Genomic DNA, 11,779 nt, shown 5'->3' with positions numbered 1-11,779 from the left:
CCTCATATAAGCTTCACATCAACTTTTAAATGCATTTTTGCACTAAATGACTGTGTGGACACACAGTGGATTTTTGCTCCCATCACTTACAATGAAAGCACATTTGAAGAGGATCTTTTAATAGCCAGTATGAACATGAAGAATGATTACAGAGAGGAAAACCTCTTTCGCTGTTCATATGGACACCTGACTTTTCAGACAGACTTGAAAAATTGTGAACTCGTCCTTTAAATGATTTGCAGACAAGTAAAAATACTTGTTTGGACACATGGAGCTTAGCGAAATCAGGATCAATTTGACAAGGAAGGCTGTCTTCATGCTTTGTCTTTTTACATTTTCTCTCTTCCTGTCTCTCTTTTCTTTTTCCTTTTCTTACAATCAGCTGACTGAAGGCGCTCACACTTTCAGTTCAACCAATCAGATTCCGCCACAACCTCTGTGAACCAATAATCTTGTTGTTGTCTACTTTAAAACTGTTCCTCTCTGCTGGAGTCAGCTGTCATTTCAGTGTCAGGTTGATTCGACCCTCCTCCACCCCATTTACCTTCAGTTTCATCAGAACCAGCCATCCTCATCAGAGTCGTGCTCCACACCACATCCATCACGATCTTCAGCCATTGCTATTCGCTCCCTCTCACACAATGATGCATCAGTATTAATAATGTACTTTATTAAAGATATGTATCAGTCACAGGGTGATTTTCTGCATTAATGAGTACTTTTATTTGTATTTCCCTGCGCTTCCTCTGCCACCATGACCATACTCGTCCGACCTAAGGCAAAGATCCTGTTTGGACATGAATCCTCGGACTCTAGCTGTATTTCTAAGATGAAAAACAGTAGAAAGAGAATGCTGTAAAACAAAGAAAATCCTTGCAACTCTGAGTGTGGTCCGTGATTTTCCTCCATGTTGTTGAAGTACTTTTCTTTTCAGTGAGTGAAAGCTGGCTTGTCAAGATCCCTGAATGACTATGACGATGTTTGAGTGTCCACCACAAAGAACCATCTTCATTGGCCCATACACCTTTAAACTGTGTAGAAGGTCTCTCACAAAGGTAAAGTCGTCAAATTACCTCGACAGGCCTTCATCTGCCTGTCAAGCGGTGAAGAGGATGCATAGGCTGAGCCAGGCTCCACAGCAGCTTCATGATACGTGTCTCTTTTTCCTGACCATCCTATTCTCCCTCTCTCTACTTCTGCCTCTCTGTCCCTTTCTTCTCGCCTACTGCCCATTCTCTCTGGAGAAATCAGTCGGGCTTCACCCTCTCAAAGCCTCTTATCTTGGAGATGTCACTTCTCAATTTGCCCTGGCCGAGCTATTTGCCAGTGGCATGTGTATTGATTTTTCTGTCAACAGTGGGAATGGAGCAAACTCTTGAATGGAAGCCTTAAGGCCTACGCCAAATTTCAAATGTTGAGAATTTGTTTGACAGGTTCCTTAATTTATGTGCAGGCACATGCTGAAATCATTTCTGGAACAGCTTCAAATGAAAAATACAAGATTAATAATAATAATCATTTTTATTTGTATTTGCCCCTTTCATGCAGAGAGACAGCCCTCAGTGCTTCACCAAGCAGGTGTTTAAAAACATAAAAACGTTAAGTAGCGAACTAGAATAACGATGAATCAAATGTTTGATAATGATAAAAAATATAACAATAAAATAATTGTTGTTAGAATCTTTTTTAAATCCTACATACTAAAGATCAGAGAGTCAGCCAGAAAGCAAGATTAAAAGATTTTTTCTGTTCTCAGATTATGACGGACAGTATGGAGTTCAAATTAGGGGCATGAAAATAGAAAGCAGCAGATTTCCTGTGGGAAATATTAGGTACATGTAAAAAAATTAAAAAAATCAAGGCAATGAAAGATCTGAAAGAGCGTTTGGACTGAACATGAAGCAAAATTTAGAGGCAAAGTCAAGGGAAAGACTCAAATCACCCTGGGTGGTGCAAACAGCAGCAAAGATGAAAAGATGAACATGGATGGGAACATGGAAAGACTGTAGCAAAGCCGAATGGAGAAAAAAAAACAGAAATAATGATTTGGTAAGAAAAGGAGTTTTATAAAATAAAATATATACTCATATTTGAGTTTAGAAAATCACTATGGGCTGCGATTGAGAGTTCATGGAAACTGTTCAGCAAGTGAGCAGAGATCTAGAAGTAATGGAAATGTGTGAAACACAGTACGGATGCAAACTTGACTGAACTCGATGAAAAAACTGACAAAGAGGAGACAAATCTTAATCACTGACAATTCCAGGATCACTATGTTTGTGTGAAAACAAACAATATCCACCTCTTAAAATATACAAATAACAGTGTTAATGCATAGTGGTCACTACAGTGGACAGCTATTCAAAAGCTATTCAAATATCTTGCCAATCCTTCTATGGCAGAAGACCCTTGCAGGTTACAACTAAGGAGTAATACAATTGTTGAAATTTCCAAGTATTGATTTTATGTTGGGAGAAAATGACGATTAATCATCTGTCCACTTAGTTGGATAGATGATTTGTTTGTTTGTTCATTTGTGTTTTCTTTTTTAGTGGAAATAATGACCAAAATGTGTCATGTTCAGAGATTACAATACTGCTGACAACATAGGGCATTATACAGGCTTCAAAGAAGCCCTGAAGTGCTTGGGTTAGGGTTAGGGTTAGGGTTAGGGTTAGGGTTAGGGTTAGGGTTAGGTCTAGGGCTGAAAAGACCAACACATTCATGCATAGGCTACAATTTACACAACCCTGAAGATTTCTTTGTATCTTTATGATTCTTGATTTTGGGATTTTATGTCAATGTGATATAGCCCATCCAGTCAGAATGTGCAGAATGTGTTATAGCCAATGCAAGCATTCAAATAATGTGTCTTGGCGTTTGCTCCCAAAAAACACAACACAGAGAATAAAAATAGACAAAATACATTCACTCATTCTAATGCTGAAACTACCTTAAAATATTGCATTTTCAAGGAGAGGATAAAAGGTATGGCGGCTATTTTGTTTGGTTGAGCAGACAGAAACTTGACAGTCACGTGACATGGACGCAGGCCAATAGTTACGAATAGGCCAAAAAAACATAGGCATCTCACAATTTTAGAACTGTGAAACTGGTACATTTTACACTGTGGACCAATGTTGCTATTACACATTTTGATGTGAGACTGGTAAGTTAGTTTTTGACAATATTACTCCAGTGAAAACAGATATGTCCATATATCTATGGCCTTGCTAAAATCAGTCTCAGATCTCTATCTTGTGTCTTAATCTGTCTGGCAAGACAGTAAAACATTGAGTATAGAATTTTCTATTTATTGCTCATTTATTTAAAAAAAAATTTTACACATCCAAATATTGATGTCAGTACACAGGCACTAAGAAAGAACTGTTGTCATCTGGCAAAACAGATTGGTATTTGACATTATGATGACTTATTACTCAAAGGCAGAGTGTATGAAGAAAACAAAATGGTGCCCAAATTGCTTCCTTGGGGAACTCCATAATTAATATCAAGTGTCTGAGATACAAAATAAACTAATCTGACTAAAACAAAACTCTCAACAGGCATGAACAAAACACTACACTCACGCACCTCACCAGAGAGACTCACCCATTTGATTTCAGTCGACAAATATAGTGAGAATGCTTTAACGAGAAGACCTGAGAAATAAGAAACTGCTACATAACTTCATGTGGAATAGATTGCAGAGTTGTTTCCCCTCGAGGTGCTATGAAAGCACTGAACTGAGAGAGTTGCAGAATGTCGACTACCTCAGGGCTTTCTGGGTTACTTTTACTCCCAGGATCCCTGGCTGGGTAGTTGCAAACTTACAAACTTAGCCTGTGGCAAAACATGGCATGGGTCTCAGCAGGAGCATATCTCTGCTGCAGAGTCAGAACGATGCAGTTCTGCAAGGAGACACTGCCGCAAACTGGCAAAGTGCCACCTCTGCTCATGTCTGTCTGAGCCCAGCAGTAAACACTTTGTCCAAGATCTTTCATGTCAAGTAAATACTCCAGTGAGTCATCCCTCCGAGCACAAGGAGCTGAAAGGAAAAGGCTGGATTGGAGTGCTGACCTGTCACAAACCCCCGGCTGCCTCAGGTCATGTTGATGTGGGGGTGTTGCAGGCCACGTTCCAGTTCCATTTTCAGAGCTGTTGGTTAGTGTGTCCCAGGGGAGGACAGATGAGACCATGGCCGTGGTCAGAGTGCTATCAGGAGGGTAAGATGCTTGTCAAGATTCAAGAATTATAAAGTGGTGTGGTAGAATTAGAGCTACGATGTCCCTGAGATTCATGTGTCTGCCTTTATCTATGTTTGCTATGGTTTATTTCATATGGACACTATTTGGGTGTGTGATTTTGTGCACATACACAATATGGACAGTAAATTCTCATAGTTGGAAATACAAGGTTTTAAAACCTGTTGAGAAGAAAAAAATTTCAATCAGTTTTGGGGAATTTAAAAAAACAAGACAAAAAAAATTGACATTTTGGAGATACAAAAATTCTAAGGAATTATTTTGTGTCTGAATTCTGGCCACGTGCTGGGACATTCCCAGCATATGTATCTGTGCTTTAGCAGATACTTTCAATATCAACATTTTGTAACTTGGTAAATTTGTTTATTGATAATGTTAATCTTATTTTTATTGCTGATTTTTGAAAAAAAGAAGCATAAATCAGGTGACATTACTTTCCTGCCAAAATGTATTTGCTGCCACAAACTAGTAGCATATAAGTATAATTTCTAGGCGATATGGTTGAAAATGTGTAAACACAACTACAATAGGTCAAAGTCCAAAATGTTACTGTTCATTTTCTCTTCCAAATAAGTCTGTCTAATGTTGGAGTTTCTTTACAACTCGTGTCTCTTGTGTTTCTTTCTTTTTTATTTTATTTTATGAGCCTTTGTCATGAGTTAAGGCTGAATCTGTAATTACCAGTAACCAGTTGTCAGATAAATGTAATTTTAAAGAACAGCACTTGTGCTTACTTTCCATCTCTGCCTTTTATTCCCCTTTATTTGGCTAAAGGGAAGGAACAAGAGTAATCTTGGAGAAAGCCTCAGATCACACATGCACCTTTGCTGACTCTGAAACACAAATTGACAGTCATTAATATTTCCAGCTACAGGGCAATGAATCTGCCATCGCTCTCCATGGATTTGATATACCTCCATAAATCTGGGAGATTAGTGGGAAATATTTCAAAATCCCATGTCAGGCTAAATGACGTTTATGTCGATGCATCAAAACCCCGTTTATACTTGGTTTTAAAAATGCATCTTGGGCGATCAGATCACAAGTGGACAGTGCTAAATACAAGTTTAAATGATCAACAAGAAGCATTGTGGTCTGATCACTCAAACCGCTTGCCGAGGTGGTCTGGGACGCATTTGACCACATAGGACCACATAGTGACAGTGCACCAATGTCAAATGACTGCCAATCTCAACAGTTAGAATAGCCCATGCAGGTACATTAGTTCTTGAAACATTTTTGTTAAAATGTAAAATTAATTTCTTTACTATCTGAGTTTGAAGTCTTGTCTCTTTTGGTTAGAACTTAAATACATGGCATAGCCTTGGTCAGCTGTCACAGACTGTAAATAGAGGGTTTTTTTTACATTTCAGAGGCGCTGGTAAATGTATTAACACTGCTAATTATTTTGAAAGTTCCTCTACTGTACTGTACTATTTTCCGTGTGAACATAATTCAGGCAGAGATTACTTTCTCAACGCAACATAATTGGGAAAACAGGTCAGCTGTATAAATTGAGGTAATTCATCAGGTTTTTCACAGCTCTCTGGAGCCACAAAATGCTTCATACTACTGTTTTCACATATGCAGTAGTCCTCCTCAACCCCTGGAAATACACACTGATGTGTAAAATCAGTGGAGTAAAGTCAGTATGAATATGCATTATGTTCAACTGTTGACTAAACCACATCATCCACCATTGTGAGTCAGTAACTTTCACCCTCAACCTGCTGCTGTTGCTTCACTGATCAACTGCTATTTTCTCTTTCATGTCTTTGCCCTCCTCACAGCATCATTTACACTGGATCAGCATTCCTGGCCCAGGTCCCTGGGGTGCTGGTGGGGATAATGTAGCTGAGGGGAGGGGGTCTAAGAGGAGTGACCAGTAAGGCCTCAAGTGAAGGGCCTATCAGTCACAGTGCAGTGGAGCTGCCCTATGAATTTCATTACTGCCTGCCTGTTGGGCTTGGCTGGTTATTGGGTGAGCAGGCTGAGTCCTTGCACATTTTTGCCCTCACTTTTACCTTTAAGGCAACTCCTCTGCTTAAACTGTTAGAAATCTTAAACTGTCTTGGCAACATGGTCCTGGGACAACAACCTTTCTCTCAACATCTGCAAGACTTAGAGGATAAGGGGGTTTGTTCATTCACATCGATGGAGCTGAAGTGGAAAGAGTCTCCTGCTTCAAGGGGTGCTTTTCATTATACTAACGTGTCTCCTTGCTTCCCTCACTAGCATCTCTACCTTGTGTCTTAGTTCCTCCCAGCAAGGATGAGCAAGAGGAACATAATTTATCAAACGGGACATCCTCACTCACTCCAGTGTCATTTCGAGGAGATGACATGTAGACTTGACGCACATCACCCTAAATGTCAAATATGGATAAGTCAGCTATAGAAATGACTAAGTAAGTTTACTAAGTTCAAACTCTAGTTTGCATTTAAAATTCACGTACAATTAATTAACACTTTGCACTGTTACTTAATTTTAGCTATCATATTAATAGCTGGTAGGAAAACACCTGATGAATGCTCCAATGTTTTATCATTTGATTATAGATCTATAGCAGTGAGCGTCTGTCACAGAATAAGACACAAATAGCCAATTTAAACCTGTAAATTACTGAATGAACAGAGCCGACAAAGAAGCAATAAAAACAGCTGTAGCCTGCAGTCTAAATAAAATGTTGCTTATTCAGTTTATGAAAGTCTGATGTGCTTTTCACGCTCAGGATGATTTTATAGGAGACACGCAGCTGTGCACCGTCATATTTTCCTGACAGAGCTGAGATGCACTGAAATGGAGAAGAAGAAAGGAGAAGCCTTTTGGTTTATAAAGAAAAATAGTACGGTATTTTTATTACCGTCTCTCTGTGGCTGTTGTGTGAATTTATCTCCTTAACAAGACTGCAGCAGAGATCATATAATGTGTTGTGGGTAGTTTACTTGTTGAAGTTACAGTGAGCTGTCTGGACTCATTCATTCATTTGGAATTGATCCAGTTTTAATTGTCTGGCTGCTTGCTTGTGACAATTTCTTCAGTTGGTTTTTAACCTGAACTGTATATTGAGTAATAGAATAGAACTAGAACTAGAATATCAAGTGTTAACATGTCAGCTTTGTAGACTATATTTTGTATGTGGTGCACATAGACAAGAGTGTGTAAGTCATGTATTTGATACATGCATTAACACTTTCTGATGTGAACCTACACTTTTAGATCAGTGAATGTTTTTAGTGTTCAATCTTTCTAGTGTTCAGCATTGATCTGTACCTCACATTATAAGCTTTGTGGTACTTTATATATTTCTGTATACTAAGAAAGTACATAGGAAACACGTGTAAATCATGTGATATGTTGTGTATTTGTGATGAGAACATAAATCTGTTGTCACAATAGAACAATACTATATAATAGAACAATACCCTTATTTGTGATTTTATTAATAATTTGATTTCTTTTTTAAATTTTTTATGCCTACTATGTAGTTGTTGCTTGACATAATGCTTGACAGTATTTCACTGTTCAGAATCACCCTGTGTTACACTGTGCATTTGATAAATACAACACTTTCACTTTATATAACTAGCAGACCCTGAGCCCAACCATGACTGTCATCCTAACCTTAACATTTTTAAAAATAAACCTAAACATAACATCTGATTGGTGGGGCTTGTTGTAAGTGGTGCTCAGTCTAGTAGGCAGAACTACCTGAGAGCGTAAAGTCAGGGAGAGAAATTCCCCGAGCTCGGTGAAGATACCTATCTGACTCTAAATCAGCTCTGTGTCCTCCATTACTCTGGCTCCTGATGGGAAGTTCTGGTCCATTTAAGAGCCAGGTTTACTATCTTCACTCACCTCTCAAATGACCTTCAATAGAGCAAGAAGAGAGCAAAGCACATTTTAAAAGGAGGATTGCAGCCATAGAGCTCCATGGTTGTCCAAAAATTATGAACCCTGCCTTACTCATTTATGTTGTTCATTAAAGCCCTCAGGACCCTGCATACAACATTTACCCACAAAATAAAAGATATAAACAAAATGTATTCATATTGTGAGGCAGTTCGCTCTAAAAATAAAAAAATTCTTGCTTCTGTTTCCATGGAAATACATGGGGTATGACTAATACCTGTAAAACAAACACTCACGTCAGTAGACTCCTATGTAATGAAATCTAGTTTACTACTCCAGCAAGTAGGCCAACCCTTAGTAACGACCTAGCAACAGAGACGATTTCTAGTCCCTGTTGAATCAGCCAGCCAACTTGAGCTAATGCTTTCTGGAGATCGCGGCATTTCCCAAACTGAATAAATACACATACAAATACAAAACTGCTTTGCTCAATCTCATTGTAACAAAGATAACCGCTGAAAAAAATAATTTTTCCATGGACAGATTTAGCTACTATGTCTGCAAACTTCACTGACATTTTTTAGCTTGTAGCGCCGTGTCACCGACTCACCGGCACAGCTGATGGAGGATGCTGGAGTGGAAGCTGAGATATACTCTCAACTTAAGGGAAAATGGCTAAGTTTTGCTGTGTATGGGGGTGCCGGGTAACGATAAAGAAGGGAGAAGGGTTCGAGTTTTTCAGTGTGTGTGAGGGTGTGCATGTGTAACTCGCCCCACAGTCCACTCGGTAAAGGGTCTGTTTTGTTTCCCCACAACCCCTAATCAGTTGAGTTCAATCCAATTTCACAAACATAAAAGAAAGACAACTCAAAACTCTGGGTTTTCACCGCAGACCCCCCCACAAAACAAAACAAACCAAAGATGCTAGCAAAGCAACACGGTACACAGAATAAAGCCATCAGAAACTTCAGATAGGTTGGACCACCGTATCTTCAAACATTACATTCACGGCTGAAAATGACGACAGAAAAAAAAACAAGTTTGCCAAGTTCACATATCCCCGCAACTCAAATCAACCACCAGTTGTCTACCCAGAAGTGACTTGTTGTTAGTGCAATGTCACGGTCTGTAGTTCTAAGGAATGGTGGAGTAATATTTTTAGTGACGACAGCTAGGTGTGCTGTCATGCTGATTTGAGCACGTTCTAAATGTCTAGTTGACCAGTCAGATTGCTTGGTCGGAACTACGTGTTGTATAATATTCCTTAAACTTTTGCTTTAACAGTTTTCTGGTGTCAAATTGTTGAAAATCTGTAGGATACTATTGCTGGTGGAGTTGAGACTTACTGCTGCAATGTGTGTGTGTAAGTGGTGAACACTTCTCTTATTGGGCCTGATTAGAGCTGCTCTTTGGATTGTGTAGTCTTGTACACTTGTTTTAAGGTAAAACAGCGCACTCTATAACTGTGTGTTTTAGGCTGTTTAATGATAAGTGACAACGTTTGTCAGACTCTGATCAATACTGTGGTGATGACTTTGACATGTAGTTTCAGTGTGTTTCTGTGTAAACTGATGGCTTTGGGTGGAAAATGCATTGTGTTGTTTTGTTTATAATTAACAGGTGTGCATGGTCTCTTGTTGTGATCCTGTGTGGCTGATCAATAATAATATAATAAATAATTAAATCCTGTATTGCTTGTATCGCCACAGTCCAATGTCTAGTACGTTATGAGGAAACATATTCATAACACATTCGAGTGCTAACACTACCAATATTATGAACGTCTATGATGTGCAGCAGTCTAACAGCAGGAATATTATGCTAAAGTTACTTTGTTTTCATGTTAACATTACTTTATAGTTTTCACGCTAATGTTACTATTTCATGCTAATGTTACTTTATTGTTATCATGCTAATGTTACTTGTGTGAGGGGAGCTTCTGTGCTTTTAACCCATGATGCTGGTTGATGGTTTGGGACACATTCAGCTTCACAGGTAGTGAAAAATGAACTAACTTTGTGTAGTCTGTGTTAGCGTTATCACTGCTACTAACTGCCATTTCTTACTGGAGTATATCATCTTAGCTAGCCAGAGCCAGATTTCTGAATCTGAAAATGTCCATATACTATATATCAATCATGATATCGTGGCTACGTATTTTCTGCCCCCCTGCCACGAACATCCTTGAATGTTTGTAAACCGGAAATCTATCTATTTGTCATTGGACTGGTTTATTAATTTCTTTAGTAACATAATTCAGTTATTTAATGTTGGTTGTTATTATTTTCTAATGTTTCATATGTAGTTGGTTTTAAATTGGTCACTAAACAATCCATGAGAGCAAGCAATTTGACAGCAACAGTATAATTATTCCATATTTCCAATACGTTGTACATACCTCAGCAATAATGTTGAGGTAATGCAATGCAATTTTATCAGCTGTGTGTCTTTTTAGTGCCTCTGGCGCACTCATCAGCTTCCTGAATGTTTCAGGATCATCTTCTACCAGTAAATGACCTGATCAGGGTGTCGTTACTGGAATGAGGAAAAATAGAAAAGAAATCTTTTTAGTCATTGGTACAATAGTTAGGTATCTGCTCTCCAGCACTGTATTGCTGTTTGATAATCACATTATGGATTCCTGCACATCCGACGGTTAGTGTAAATTTGTCACTAGGCACTCTTTTGGGTATTATAGTGAATGCGTTAACAAACAGCTGCCTATTTACATATCCAGAGAAGGAGCAATCATAGCATTCATTTGAAGTCACGTTTCTGACCACCTGATAAATGTAAGCCCAATATAGCCTTTCCTTTAAGCTCTGTTTTGGTCTCCACCAACTTTTGAGAGAAAATTAGCTGCTAAGTGCTCCACTCTGTTCATCAGCTAGTCTCTAAGTGTGTGTGTCTGCTGTTTGGTGCTGGGCAGGTAGAGTACAGTGGCTTCATCAGACCTTTGTCACTGCAAGCAGCGGCCTGCTGTTGGTGAAAACCAGCTTGATGAGAGTAGAGTTACAGGCTAGAAACCCAAACCAGCGATATGTGTCAGTCAGTAAGAGACTTGCACTCTCCTAGGCTGCATCACCTCATCATTTCGGGAATTTGAATATTCTTTGCCCGGGAGAACACGTCCAGGTACTTTTGTTACCTATTGATGCACAATGATTGTGTTTATAATTTATGATTTTTCAACAGTCTAGACTCCATATAATTATTTTAAACTTACTTTTCCTCCCAAAAGATCTCTGCATGTGTTTTTTTCATTGTCTTCTTGCTCCTGTCAGAGGAAGAGGAGGAGGAGGAGAGGATTGAAGATGAGGAAGAGTAAGATGTCTTGGTCCTCTTTCCTGGTTTCTCTAAAAGAGAAGAAATGTACACTAATAAGTTTGTCTCCAATCAAATTTTCTACTTCTCATTTACTTTAAGATACTTTTTGTTTTACTGTGCTGTATAACAGCTTATCAGGGAACATTTTACAGTAAGGCTGAGATGCAATAAGACATAATTAAATTACTAACCAATCAAAAGGATAAAAGCGGAAACAGCTAAAAGCAAGACAGTGCTCAGGTGAAACAAAACATCATAAAAGGAAATTTAAAATTATTACAACTGCTACTCCTTAAACTACATTATAAACATCATCTGCTACTATTACTTCTACT

General features: G+C 38.6%; 1 long non-coding RNA gene across 1 annotated transcript; it reads right to left on the bottom strand.

Annotated features, from left to right (window-relative positions):
* Positions 1-3,173: 3,173 nt before the first annotated feature.
* LOC122969075 lies at positions 3,174-11,426 on the bottom strand. Its single transcript, XR_006398928.1, has 4 exons — positions 11,344-11,426; positions 10,516-10,652; positions 5,000-5,098; positions 3,174-4,215 (listed from the first exon to the last, which is right to left on the bottom strand). It is a non-coding gene; the product is annotated as an uncharacterized LOC122969075 (long non-coding RNA).
* Between the last annotated feature and the right edge of the window lie 353 nt (positions 11,427-11,779).

Source organism: Thunnus albacares, chromosome 18 (genome assembly GCF_914725855.1).
Source record: "Thunnus albacares chromosome 18, fThuAlb1.1, whole genome shotgun sequence".
Classification (NCBI taxonomy): Eukaryota; Metazoa; Chordata; class Actinopteri; order Scombriformes; family Scombridae; genus Thunnus; species Thunnus albacares.
This window is presented reverse-complemented; position numbering and strand designations above follow the sequence as displayed.